We start from the raw sequence: 10,801 nt of genomic DNA, 5'->3' as shown, positions 1-10,801 counted from the left end.
TTTTTTTTTTTTTTTTTTTTTTTTTAAATATTAGAAACAATGCTACTATAAATATTTACATGCTCTCAATTTCTGGGGCACACACATGAGTATTTCTTAAACATATATTCCTAAGAGTGGAATTACTAGAGTATGCACATTATAAATTTGTGCTAAATATTTTTAATGCTGTTTATATTATTTTACATTCCCAGCAGTAGTTTTGAGATTTGCTATTGTCCACATCCTTACCAACATACCTTTTGATTTTATCCTTCCATTTAGTGTGAAATGGTATCTATTTGTGGTTCAAATTTGCATTTTCCTGATTAGTAACAATGCTAAGTGTTTTTTCATGTTCATGTGTCATTCATACTTCTTTTTTGAGATGCCTATTCATGTATTTTGCTCATTTTTAATTGGGCTGTTCATTTTATCTTTATTACTTTGTTTTTTGGATATAATCCTTTGTTGATTACATGTTTTACAAATCTCTTGGCCTAGCTTGTGGCTTATATTTTCATTTACTTTATAGGTGTCTTTTGATGAAAAGTATTCTTAATTTTATCATGGGAAAATTTACTATTTTTCCTTTAGGGTTTGAGCTTTTCTTTTTTAATTGATATATCATAGTTGCACATATTTTGGGGGTACATGTGAGTTTTTGTGAATCTAATAAACATATTGTGCATCCTTAAGAATTTAATCCATCTGAAACTATTTTTTGTGGCCAGCTTGAGTTAAATCTGTTTCCATTTTTTGTGTTTTGTTACCTGTTTTCCCAGAATAATATGTTTTGTAGAACCCTCTTTCTTCAGTTATCTGCAATGCCAACTCTGTTGTATGCTAATTTCTATTTATCCATGAGTCTATTTCTGGACTCCTATTCAATGCTGTTTATGAATTTGTCTATCCTTGTATTAATACATCCTCTAATAATTACTATAGATATAATAAGTCTTACATGGTAGAACAAGCCCTTTAATCTGGTTCTTCCTCAGAAATATCTTGATTATTCTTTGCCCCTTGACCTTCTACATACATTTTGGAATCAGTTATGCCTAGTTTCATAAAAATTCATGTTGGAATTTTTATTAGAATTATGTTACATTTATAGATTAACTTTGAGATTTGAGGTTTGCCATTTTTTGATATTGAGATTCCCTTTACATGATTATGGTATATTTCTCTATGTATTTAAACCTTTTATTTTAAATTTAGGTTTTATAATTTTCTCCATGAGGATTTTTTGGTGATTCTATTTCTGGACATTTTACTTTTTATTGTTTTTGTAAAAGTCACATGCAAGTACACACATAGACACTCACATATTATGCAACACTAAATAATTTTGAGATATATTGTTTTAAAATTTCTCTGTACCTGCTTCTTCCAACCTCATAAGGAAGGTTGAAACCAAGAAAAGTAGGCAATTATTATGTTTTGTGGTAGTCAGGTCAAGATTTATATTCTCTATATATCTACAAATGTATATACAGTCATCCCTTGGTATCCAAATGGTTCCAAAAACCGTGAGAATATCAACATCCACAGATATTCAAGTTCCCTATATAAAATGGGGCAGTATTTGCATATCACCTTCATATGTCCCTGGCATACTTTAAATCGTGTATGAATAACTTATAATATCTAATGTGATATAAATTCTATGTAAATAGTTGTTTTACTATATATTTAGGGAATAATGACAAGAAAAAAAGTCTGCCCATGCTCAGTATAGATGAAAACAATTTTTTCCCATTATTTTTACATTACAAATTTTTATGGGTACATAGTAAGTGTTCATATTTATGGGTCATTTGAGATATTTGGTACAATATGTAATAATCATATTAGGGTAAAAGGGGGTATTTATCACCTCAAGTATTTATTACTTCTTTGCGTTACAAACATTATAATTATACCCCTTTAATTATTTAAAAATGTATAATAAATTATTGTTGACTGTAATCACCGTTGTGCTGTCAAATACTAGCTTTTTGTATTTTTTGTTGAGATAGAGTCTTGCTCTGTCACCCAGACTCGAGTGCAGTGGTGCAATTTTGGCTCTTTGCAATCACTGCCTCCTGGGTTCAAGTGATTCTCCTGTCTCGGCCTTTGGAGTAGCTGGGATTACAGGTGTGTACCACCACACCTGGCTAATTTTTGTATTTTTAGTAGAGATGGGGTTTCACCATGTTGGCCATGCTGGTCTCAAATTCCTGACCTCAGGTGACCTGCCCTCCTTGGCCTCTCAAGGTGCTGGAATTACAGGCATGAGCCACCACACCCTGCCCTAGCTCTTATTCATTCTATGTAATTGTATTTTTATACTCATTAACTGTCCTCCCAAGCCCATTATTCTTCCCAGCCTCTGGTAACTATCATTCTACTCTACCTCCATGAGTTCAACTGTTTTAGATTTTTAGCTCCCACATGTAAGTGTGAACATGCAGTCTGTCTTTCTGAACCTGGCTTATTTGACTTAACATAATGTCCTCTAATTCCAGCTATGTTGTTGCAAATGGCAGGATCCCATTCTGTTTTATGGATGACTAGTACTCCATTGTGTATATGTACATTTTCTTTATCCATTCATTTGTTGATGGTTGCTTGAGTTGCTTTCAAACCTTGGATACTGTGAATAGTGCTGCAATGAACCTGAGAGTGCAGATATCTCTTTAATATACTGATTTCTTTCTCTTTCTTTCTTTTTTCTTTTTCTTCCTTTCTTTTTCCCTTTTCTCCCTCCCTCCTTCCTTACTTCCTTCCTCCCTCCCTCCCTTCCCTCCTCCCTCCTTCCCACCCTCCCTCCTTTCTTTTAAATTTCTTTATTGACCCTGGATTATTCAGTAGCATATTGTTTAACTTCAATGTGTTCATATAGTTTACAAAGTTCCTCTTGTTATTGATTTCTAATTTTAATCCATTGTGGTCAGAAAAGATACTTGATGTAATTTCAATTCTTTTGAATTTTTCAAAGATTTGTTTTGTGGCCTAACATATGGTCTGTCCTTGAGAACTATCCATGTGCTAAGGAGAATAATGTGTATTCTGTAGCCATTGGATAAAATGTTCTGTTAGTATCTATTAGGTCCATTTGATCTATAGTATAGATTGAATTTCATATTTCTTTGTTGATTTTCTATCTGGATGATCTGTCCAATGCTGAAAGCAGGGTGTTAAAGCTTCCAGCTATTATTTTACTGGGCTCTCTCTCTTTAGCTCTAATAATATATATCTGGGTGCCACAGTGTTGGGTGCATACATGCTTATAATTGTTATATACTCTTGCTGAATTGATCTTTGTTATATAGTGACCTTCCTTTTCTCTTTTTATACTTTTGTCTTGAAATGTATTTTGTCTGATATAAGCATAGTCACTTCTCTTTTGGTTTATGTTTGCATGGGATATATTTTTCCATCCCTTTATTTTCAGTCTATGTATGTCTTTATAGATGAAGTGTGTTTCTTGCAGGCAACAAAGCACTGAGTCTTGCTTCTTCTTCTTCTTTTTTTTTTTTTAATTCATCTGCCACTCTACATTTTTTGACTGGAGAATTTAGTCCATTTACATTCAATGATATTATTGATAAGTAAGGACTTACTCCTGCCATTTATTATTTGTTTTCTGGTTGTTTTGGAGTCTTCTCTTCCTTGCTTCCTTCCTTCCTTTTTGTGAAGCTGATGTTCTTTGGTGGTGTGTTTTAATTTCTTGCCTTTTATTTTTTGTGTATCTGTTGTGTGCTTTTTGATTTGAGGTTACCATGAGGTTTATAAATAACATCTTATAATCCATTATTTTAATTGGATGACAACTTAACAATGGTTCCATAAACAAATAAGAAAAGAAAAAACTAATAAAAACTCTATAACCTCATTCCTCTGCTTTTTAACATTTTGTTATTTCTATTTATATCTTCTAATACTGCCTACCTCTTGAAAAGTTGTTGTAGTAATTATTTTTTGTAGGCTCATCTCTTAGTCTTTTTACTCAAGATATAGTTTATACAGCACAATTACAGTGTTATAATATTCTATATTTGTGTAGTTATTATTACCAGTGAGTTTTCTAACTTCATATAATTTCTTATTGCCCATTGACATCCTTTTCTTTCAGACTGAAGCACTCCCTTTAGTATTTCTTGTAGGACAGATCTCGTGTTTAGGAAATCCCTCAGTTTTTATTTGTCTGGGGAATTCTTTATTTCTGTTTCATGACTGAAGTATATTTTCACTGGATATACTAAGATTAAAGTTGTTTCTCTTTCTGCACTTTAAACAAATATTTGAAAAAATGCTCAAGGCTGGGCGTCGTGGCTCACACCCATAATCCCAGCACTTTGGAGGGCCAAGATGGATGAATCATTTGACCCCAGGAGTTTGAGACCAGCCTGGGAAACATAGTGAAACCCCATTTATACCAAAAAATGCAAAAATTATCTGGGCATGATGGCATATGCCTGTAGTCCCAGCTAATTGTGTGGCTGAGGCAGAAGGATCACCTGAGCCTTCAGAGGTCAAGGCTGCAGTAAGCTGTGATTGAGCCACTGCATCCCATCCTGGGCGACAGAGCTAGACCCCGTCTGAAAAACAAACAAACAAACTCAACATCACTAATCACCAGAGAAATACAAATCAAAAGCACATTGAGATATAATTTCACACCAGTCAGAATGTCTATTATTGAAAAGTCAAAAACAACAGATGCTGGCAAGGGTGTGGAGTAAAGGGAATGCTTATACACTGTTGGTGTGAATGTAAATTGGTTTAGCCACTGTGGAAGCAGTTTGGGGATTTTTCAAGGAACTTATCAGAGATTTATAATTTGACCTAGCAATTCCATTACTGGAAAAAAGAAAATAAATCATTCTGCCAAAGCACACATGCACTCATATGTTCATTGTAGCACTATTCACAACAGCAAAGACGTGGAATCTACCTTTATGACCATCAACACTGTGGAATACTACACAATCATAAAACGGAATGAAATAATGACCTTTGCAGCAACATGGATACAGCTGGAGGTCATTATCCTAAGCAAATTAACACAGGAACAGAAAACTAAATACTGCATGCTCTCACAAGTGGGAGCTAAATGTTGAGTAGTCATGGACATGAAGACAACAAAAATAGTCACTGGGGGCTAACAGATAGGGGAGGGAGAGAGAGGGTCAAGGGTTGAAAAACTAACTGTTGGGTACTATGCTCACTGCCTGGGTGATTAGATGATTTGTATTCCAAACCTCAGCATCATTCAATATACCCAGGTAAGAATCCTGCATATGTACCCCCTGAGTCTAAAATGCAAATTGAAATTTACAAAAATACATAAAATAAAACCAAAAATAAAATAAGTATGTCATGTTACTCTCTCTTGGCCTATACACTTTTCACTGAAAATTCTGCTGCAAGATGTATTGGAGTTCCATTGTATGTTATTTGTTTCTTTTCTCTTGCTGCTATTAGGATCCTTTCTTTATCTTTGAATTTTGAGAGTTTCATTATTAAATGTCTTGAGGTAGTCTTATTTGGTTTAAATTGGCTTGGTGTTTTATAACCTTCTTGTACTTGAATATTGATATCCTTTTCTAGGTTTGGAAAGTTCTCTGTCACTATATATTTGAATAAACTTTCTACCTCTGGCTCTCTCTCTCCCTCCTCTTTAAGGCCAGTAACTCTTGCATATGTACTTTTGAGGCTATTTTCTAGCTTTTTTTTTTTAATAGTCTTTCTTCAAGCTCACTAATTATTTCTGCTCCTTAATCAATTCTGCTGTTGAGACACTCTAGATGCATTCTTCAGTATGTCAATTCCTGTTTTCAGCTCCAGAATTTCTGCCTGATTCTTTTTAGTTATTTTAATCTCTTCATTAAATTTATCTGATAGGATTCTGAATTTCTTCTCTGTAATATCTTGAATTTCATTGAGCTTCCTCAGAGCATCTATTTTGAATGCTCTGTGTGAATGCTCTCATATCACTGTCACTCAGGGATTTGTCACTGGTGCCTTATTTAGTTTGTTTGGTGAGGTCATGTTTTTCTGGATGGTCTTGATGCTTGTAGATGTTCATCAATGTCTGGGCATTAAAGAGATATGTATTTATTGTAATTTTCACAGTCTGGGCTAGTTTGCACCCGTCTTTCTTGGGAAGACTTTTCAAGTATTCAAAGGGAATTGAGTGTTGTGATCTAAGTCTTTGTTCACTGCACTCATATCTGCATTAGGGGGCACCCCAAGTCCAGTAGCACTATGTCTCTTGCAGACTAATAGAGGTCCTGACTTACTGATCTTGGGTAAAATCCACAAGAATACTCTGGATTACCAGACAGAGACTCTTGTTCTCTCTCCTTATTTTCCCCCAAATAGAGTTCCTCTCTCCATGCAGAGCTGCCTAGAACTAGGGGAGTGGTGACACAAGCACCCCTGTGGCTGCTACCAGTGAGACTACACTGGGCCAGACATAATGCCAACATGGGACTTGGGTCTCACCCAAGTCCTGCAGTGACCACTGTCTGTCTACTGCCAATGTTCACTCAGGACCCAAGTTGCTCTTCAGTCAGCAGATGACAAATCTGTCCAGGCTTGTGTCCTTCCTTTCAGAGTGGCAAGCTCCATGCTCTGGCCCAGGATGAGTCCCGAAATGCCATCTAGGAGCCAAAGCCTGGAGTCAGGAATCTTAGGAATCTACTTGGTGCTCTATTCTACTGCACTGAGATGACACTCAGGCCACAGGACAAACTCTTTCCCACTCTTTTCTCTCCTTTCCTCAACCAGGAGTCTGCTTCTATGGCCACCACTATCCAGGCCCACAGTAAATACTTCCCGTCTACCCCCAATGTTCACTCAAGGTGCAAAGGCTCTTCAGTTTGTGGTAAATGCTGCCAGGCTTAGGTTTCTGTCTTCAGGACAGTGTTTTCCCACCCCACCTGGCCCAGGGAAGGTCGAGGAATGCCATCCAAGAGCCAAAGCCTGAAATCAGGGGTCCCAGAAACCTGCTGGGTGAATTTTCCCTCTATGGCCAAGCTAACGCTCAAGCTGTAACACAAAGTCCCCTTTACTATTCCCTCTCCTTTTCTCAAGCAGAAAGAGCCTCTCTTTATAGCCACCACAGCTAAGGATGTGCTGGGTCCCATCTGGAGCTACCATAGAACTGTGTCTCACCCAAGGTCCACAGTGAGTACTGCCTGGCTATTGATGTTTATTTAAGGCCAAAGAGCTCTCTTGTCAGCATGTGATGAACCTTACCAGGACTGGATCCTTTCCTTCAAGGGAGCAGGTACTCTTTTGGCCCAAAGTTTGTCTAGAAATATTATCTGGGAGCTAGGGTCTGGAATGGGGGGGCCTCAGGACTTTCCCTAGGGACCTATTCTCCTATGGCTGGGCTGGTATTCAAGTTGCAAGAGAAAGTCTTATTTACTCTTCCCTATCCTCTCATCAAACAGAGGGAAGGAGTCTCTCCCAGAGGTGTAAGCAGCACTTCCTGGGGTAAGGGGAAGGGTAATGCAAGCACTTCCTTAGTCGCACCAGCTGATGTCTCACTAGGCCACCCGCAATCCAAGTCCACTGGCTCCAAGCGCCGCACAGCACTAGTACTTGCCCGGGAATTACAGTCATTGTGGTCTAGACTGGCTTTCAGACTTACTTAGGACCCTAGAGCACTTTAGCCTGAGACGGTGGGGCTACCTGGAACACAGATTCTCTCTGTGTGCCATGTGGCTGTTGCCAAGGGGTGGGTGAGTAGGGCTGTGGGAAATTCAAGGCTGTCTTTCCTACCTCTTCAGTGTCTCTTTTAGTTATATGATGTATAACCTGGTACTGTGCTGGCTTGTCTGGTTTTCTTATGAAGGTGCTTTCTTGTGTGGATAGTTGTTCAGTTTGGTGTTCCTTAGGGGGATACAATTGCTAGAGGGTTCTATATAGCCTCCTGTTCCACCTCCTCTCCCAAATATGTTTGATCTGCTGTTGGTTGAATCTCTGAAAGTGGAATCCATGGATGTGGAACCCACAGATATGGAGGGCTGACTATATATTTGTGTGTGTGTGATATAAACAGTTTATATATGTAATAATTTTCTCACTGTTGTATAGAAAGGTACTTGCATTTTATGGTTATCTTTTAATAGCAACCTTCTAAATTTATGTATTCTAATAAACTGCATGATTTGCTATTGTATCATCATTTGCAAATAGTGGCATTTGATTCCTTCCTGTACCCTCTTTCTGCTTTTTGTTTCTTTTCTAGTGTTATTGTGCTGGTCTAGACTTCTAAAAAATGGTGAATAGAAATGGTGATAGTAGCCAACTTATTTTACACTTGGTCTTAAGAGAATGCTTGACAGGATTGTACCGTGAGTCAGATGCTCGCTTTTATTTTTTTGTGCATACCCTTTTGCAGGTAAAAGAAACCACAATTGATGAAAAACAAAAGCATATTCTATTTTTAATTTACTGAGAGTCTTTTTTTCAATTCATGGATACATGTTAAATTTTATCAAATGTATTATTTTGCATTTATTGAAATAACATTTTTCTCTTTTAACCTGCTAGTGTGATAATGATGAATTATATTAACACATTTTATTATGGTAAACCAACCTTACATTCCTGGAATAAATTTTACATTATTATTACATATCATCATTTGAATTATATCATTGCCTTTGATTTACAAATATTTTTTTGGGAATTTTTTTCATCTTTGCTCATGAATGAGATTGGCTTATTATTTCCTTTCTAGTGTCTATCCTTGTTTGGTATCAGGTTTTTATTAATTTGACAAAACATTTTGGGACAGTGTTCACTCTTTCCTCTATTCACTGAAAAATTTCATGTGAGATAAGTATTATCTACCCCTTTGACATTTATAAACATTCCCTTTAAAATAATTTAGTTCTGATATTTTTTTGTGAGAAGATTTTTCCTTTTACTACTGATTCATTTTCCTTAATGGTTGTAACAGCACTTTACAACTTTTTCATGTTGTAGTAACTGCATACAGACAAGCCCAGACTGTGAATACTACAATAAATATCTCTTTAATGCCCAAACATTGATGAACATCCAGAAGCATCAAGACCATGCAGGAAAACATGACCCCACCAAACAAACAAAGTAAGGCACCAATGACTAATGAAAATGACATTATCTATACAACACATTGGAGAAAACTAGTGGGAATTTGGTAATATCCATATGTACGCATTGTAAACACTCATTATAATTAAGTTAGATAGTTATAAGTATAAAACAGAGAATTTAAAAATATCTAAAATATTAAATTTTATATTAACATTACCTTAAATATTAAATACAAAATTTCTAGACAAAATATTTTCAAATTGTTTTAATCCAATTTTCCTTTTTATTGAAATGATTATATGCAATTCCTAATCAGGACTTTCAAATTATAATCTCTTAAAATTCTTGATAATCATATTTAACAAGAAACTTTTAAACATAATTTAGTGATAAAAGCTTTTCAACCATTTAAAAAAAATGATATTATTTAAAAACCTGATCACTATTCTTTTTTTTTTTTTTCATGGACAAGTGTAACATTGAAGTTTTTGTTATTTTGCAGAAGTACAAAAAGAATTCTAGTTCAGTCAAACTTTTCTCTAGTTTGTAGACTGCTTGGGCATTATCATAGGAGCCACTTTGAAAGGATAGCCGTGATGTGCCACAAAAATGGCATGTCAGCCAAAGACAGACAGAAGTACACTCCACAGTGGGCTAAGTATCTCCCCCAAAATCCATGTTCACTTGGAACCGTAGAATATGACTTTGTTTGTAAATAGGGTCTTCACAAATAAATTCATTAAGATGAGGTCGTACTGATTCAAGTGGGCCCTAAATCAAATAATGTGTTTCTATAAAATGAGAGGACACAGAGAAATAGATAGCCATATAGGGAAGAAGTGATGATGGGGTCAGCGATTAGAGTGATACAGTTACAAGCCAAAGAACACTAAGGATTGCTGATAGCCACCAGATGCGAGGAAGAGGCAAAGAAGTATTCTTCCCGACATGTTTCAAAGGAAGCATGGCCTGCTAATTGCGTAATTTCAAACTTCTAAACCCCAGAATTATGAGAGAATAAATTTTTGTTGTTTTAAGCCACACAGTTTGTGATGATTTGGGACAGCAGCCCAGGAAGGCTAAAACACCCTCTCTGAATGAAGATGGATGAGACATACTTTGTGGAGCTTTGTCTTTCAGGAGACCTTGCCTGGTTTTCCACCTTCCACACCCTCAAGCAACTACATATTGGTTGCATACTGCTATAGTTTGGATATATGACCTTTCAAAATTCATGTTGCAATTTGATCCCCAGTGTTGGAGGTGGGGCCTAATTGGAGGTGTTTGGGTCATGGGAGCAGATTCCTCATTAATAGTTTCCTGTCAACCTCCTGGTAATGAGTGAATTATTGCTCGGTTAGGTCCTGTGAGAGCTGGTTGTTAAAAAGAGCTTGGCACCTTCCTCCTTTCTCTTGTTTCTCTTGCCATGTGATCTGTGTACACACTGGCTCCCCTTCATTGTCCGCTAGGTGGAAGCAGCCTGAGGCCCTCACAGGATGCAGATGCCTGATCTGTCCAGAATCACAGACCAAATTAACAATTTTTCTTTATAAATTATCCAGCCTGAGGTATTCCATTATAGCAACACACATGGACAAAGACACATGCCACGTTCCTTGGGCATCAAGCTTAAGATCTCCTCCATCAACTCCACAGGCTGATTATTATCCACAACGGTCAGTCTGCAGTTGGCTGCCGGAGTGGATGTTCAGGTTGTGGAGTTCCTGCTGGGCTGCAC

The sequence above is a fragment of the Cebus imitator genome, unplaced genomic scaffold, assembly GCF_001604975.1.
Source record: "Cebus imitator isolate Cc_AM_T3 unplaced genomic scaffold, Cebus_imitator-1.0 Scaffold37, whole genome shotgun sequence".
NCBI lineage: Eukaryota > Metazoa > Chordata > Mammalia > Primates > Cebidae > Cebus > Cebus imitator.
Note: the sequence above shows the minus strand (reverse complement) of the source record.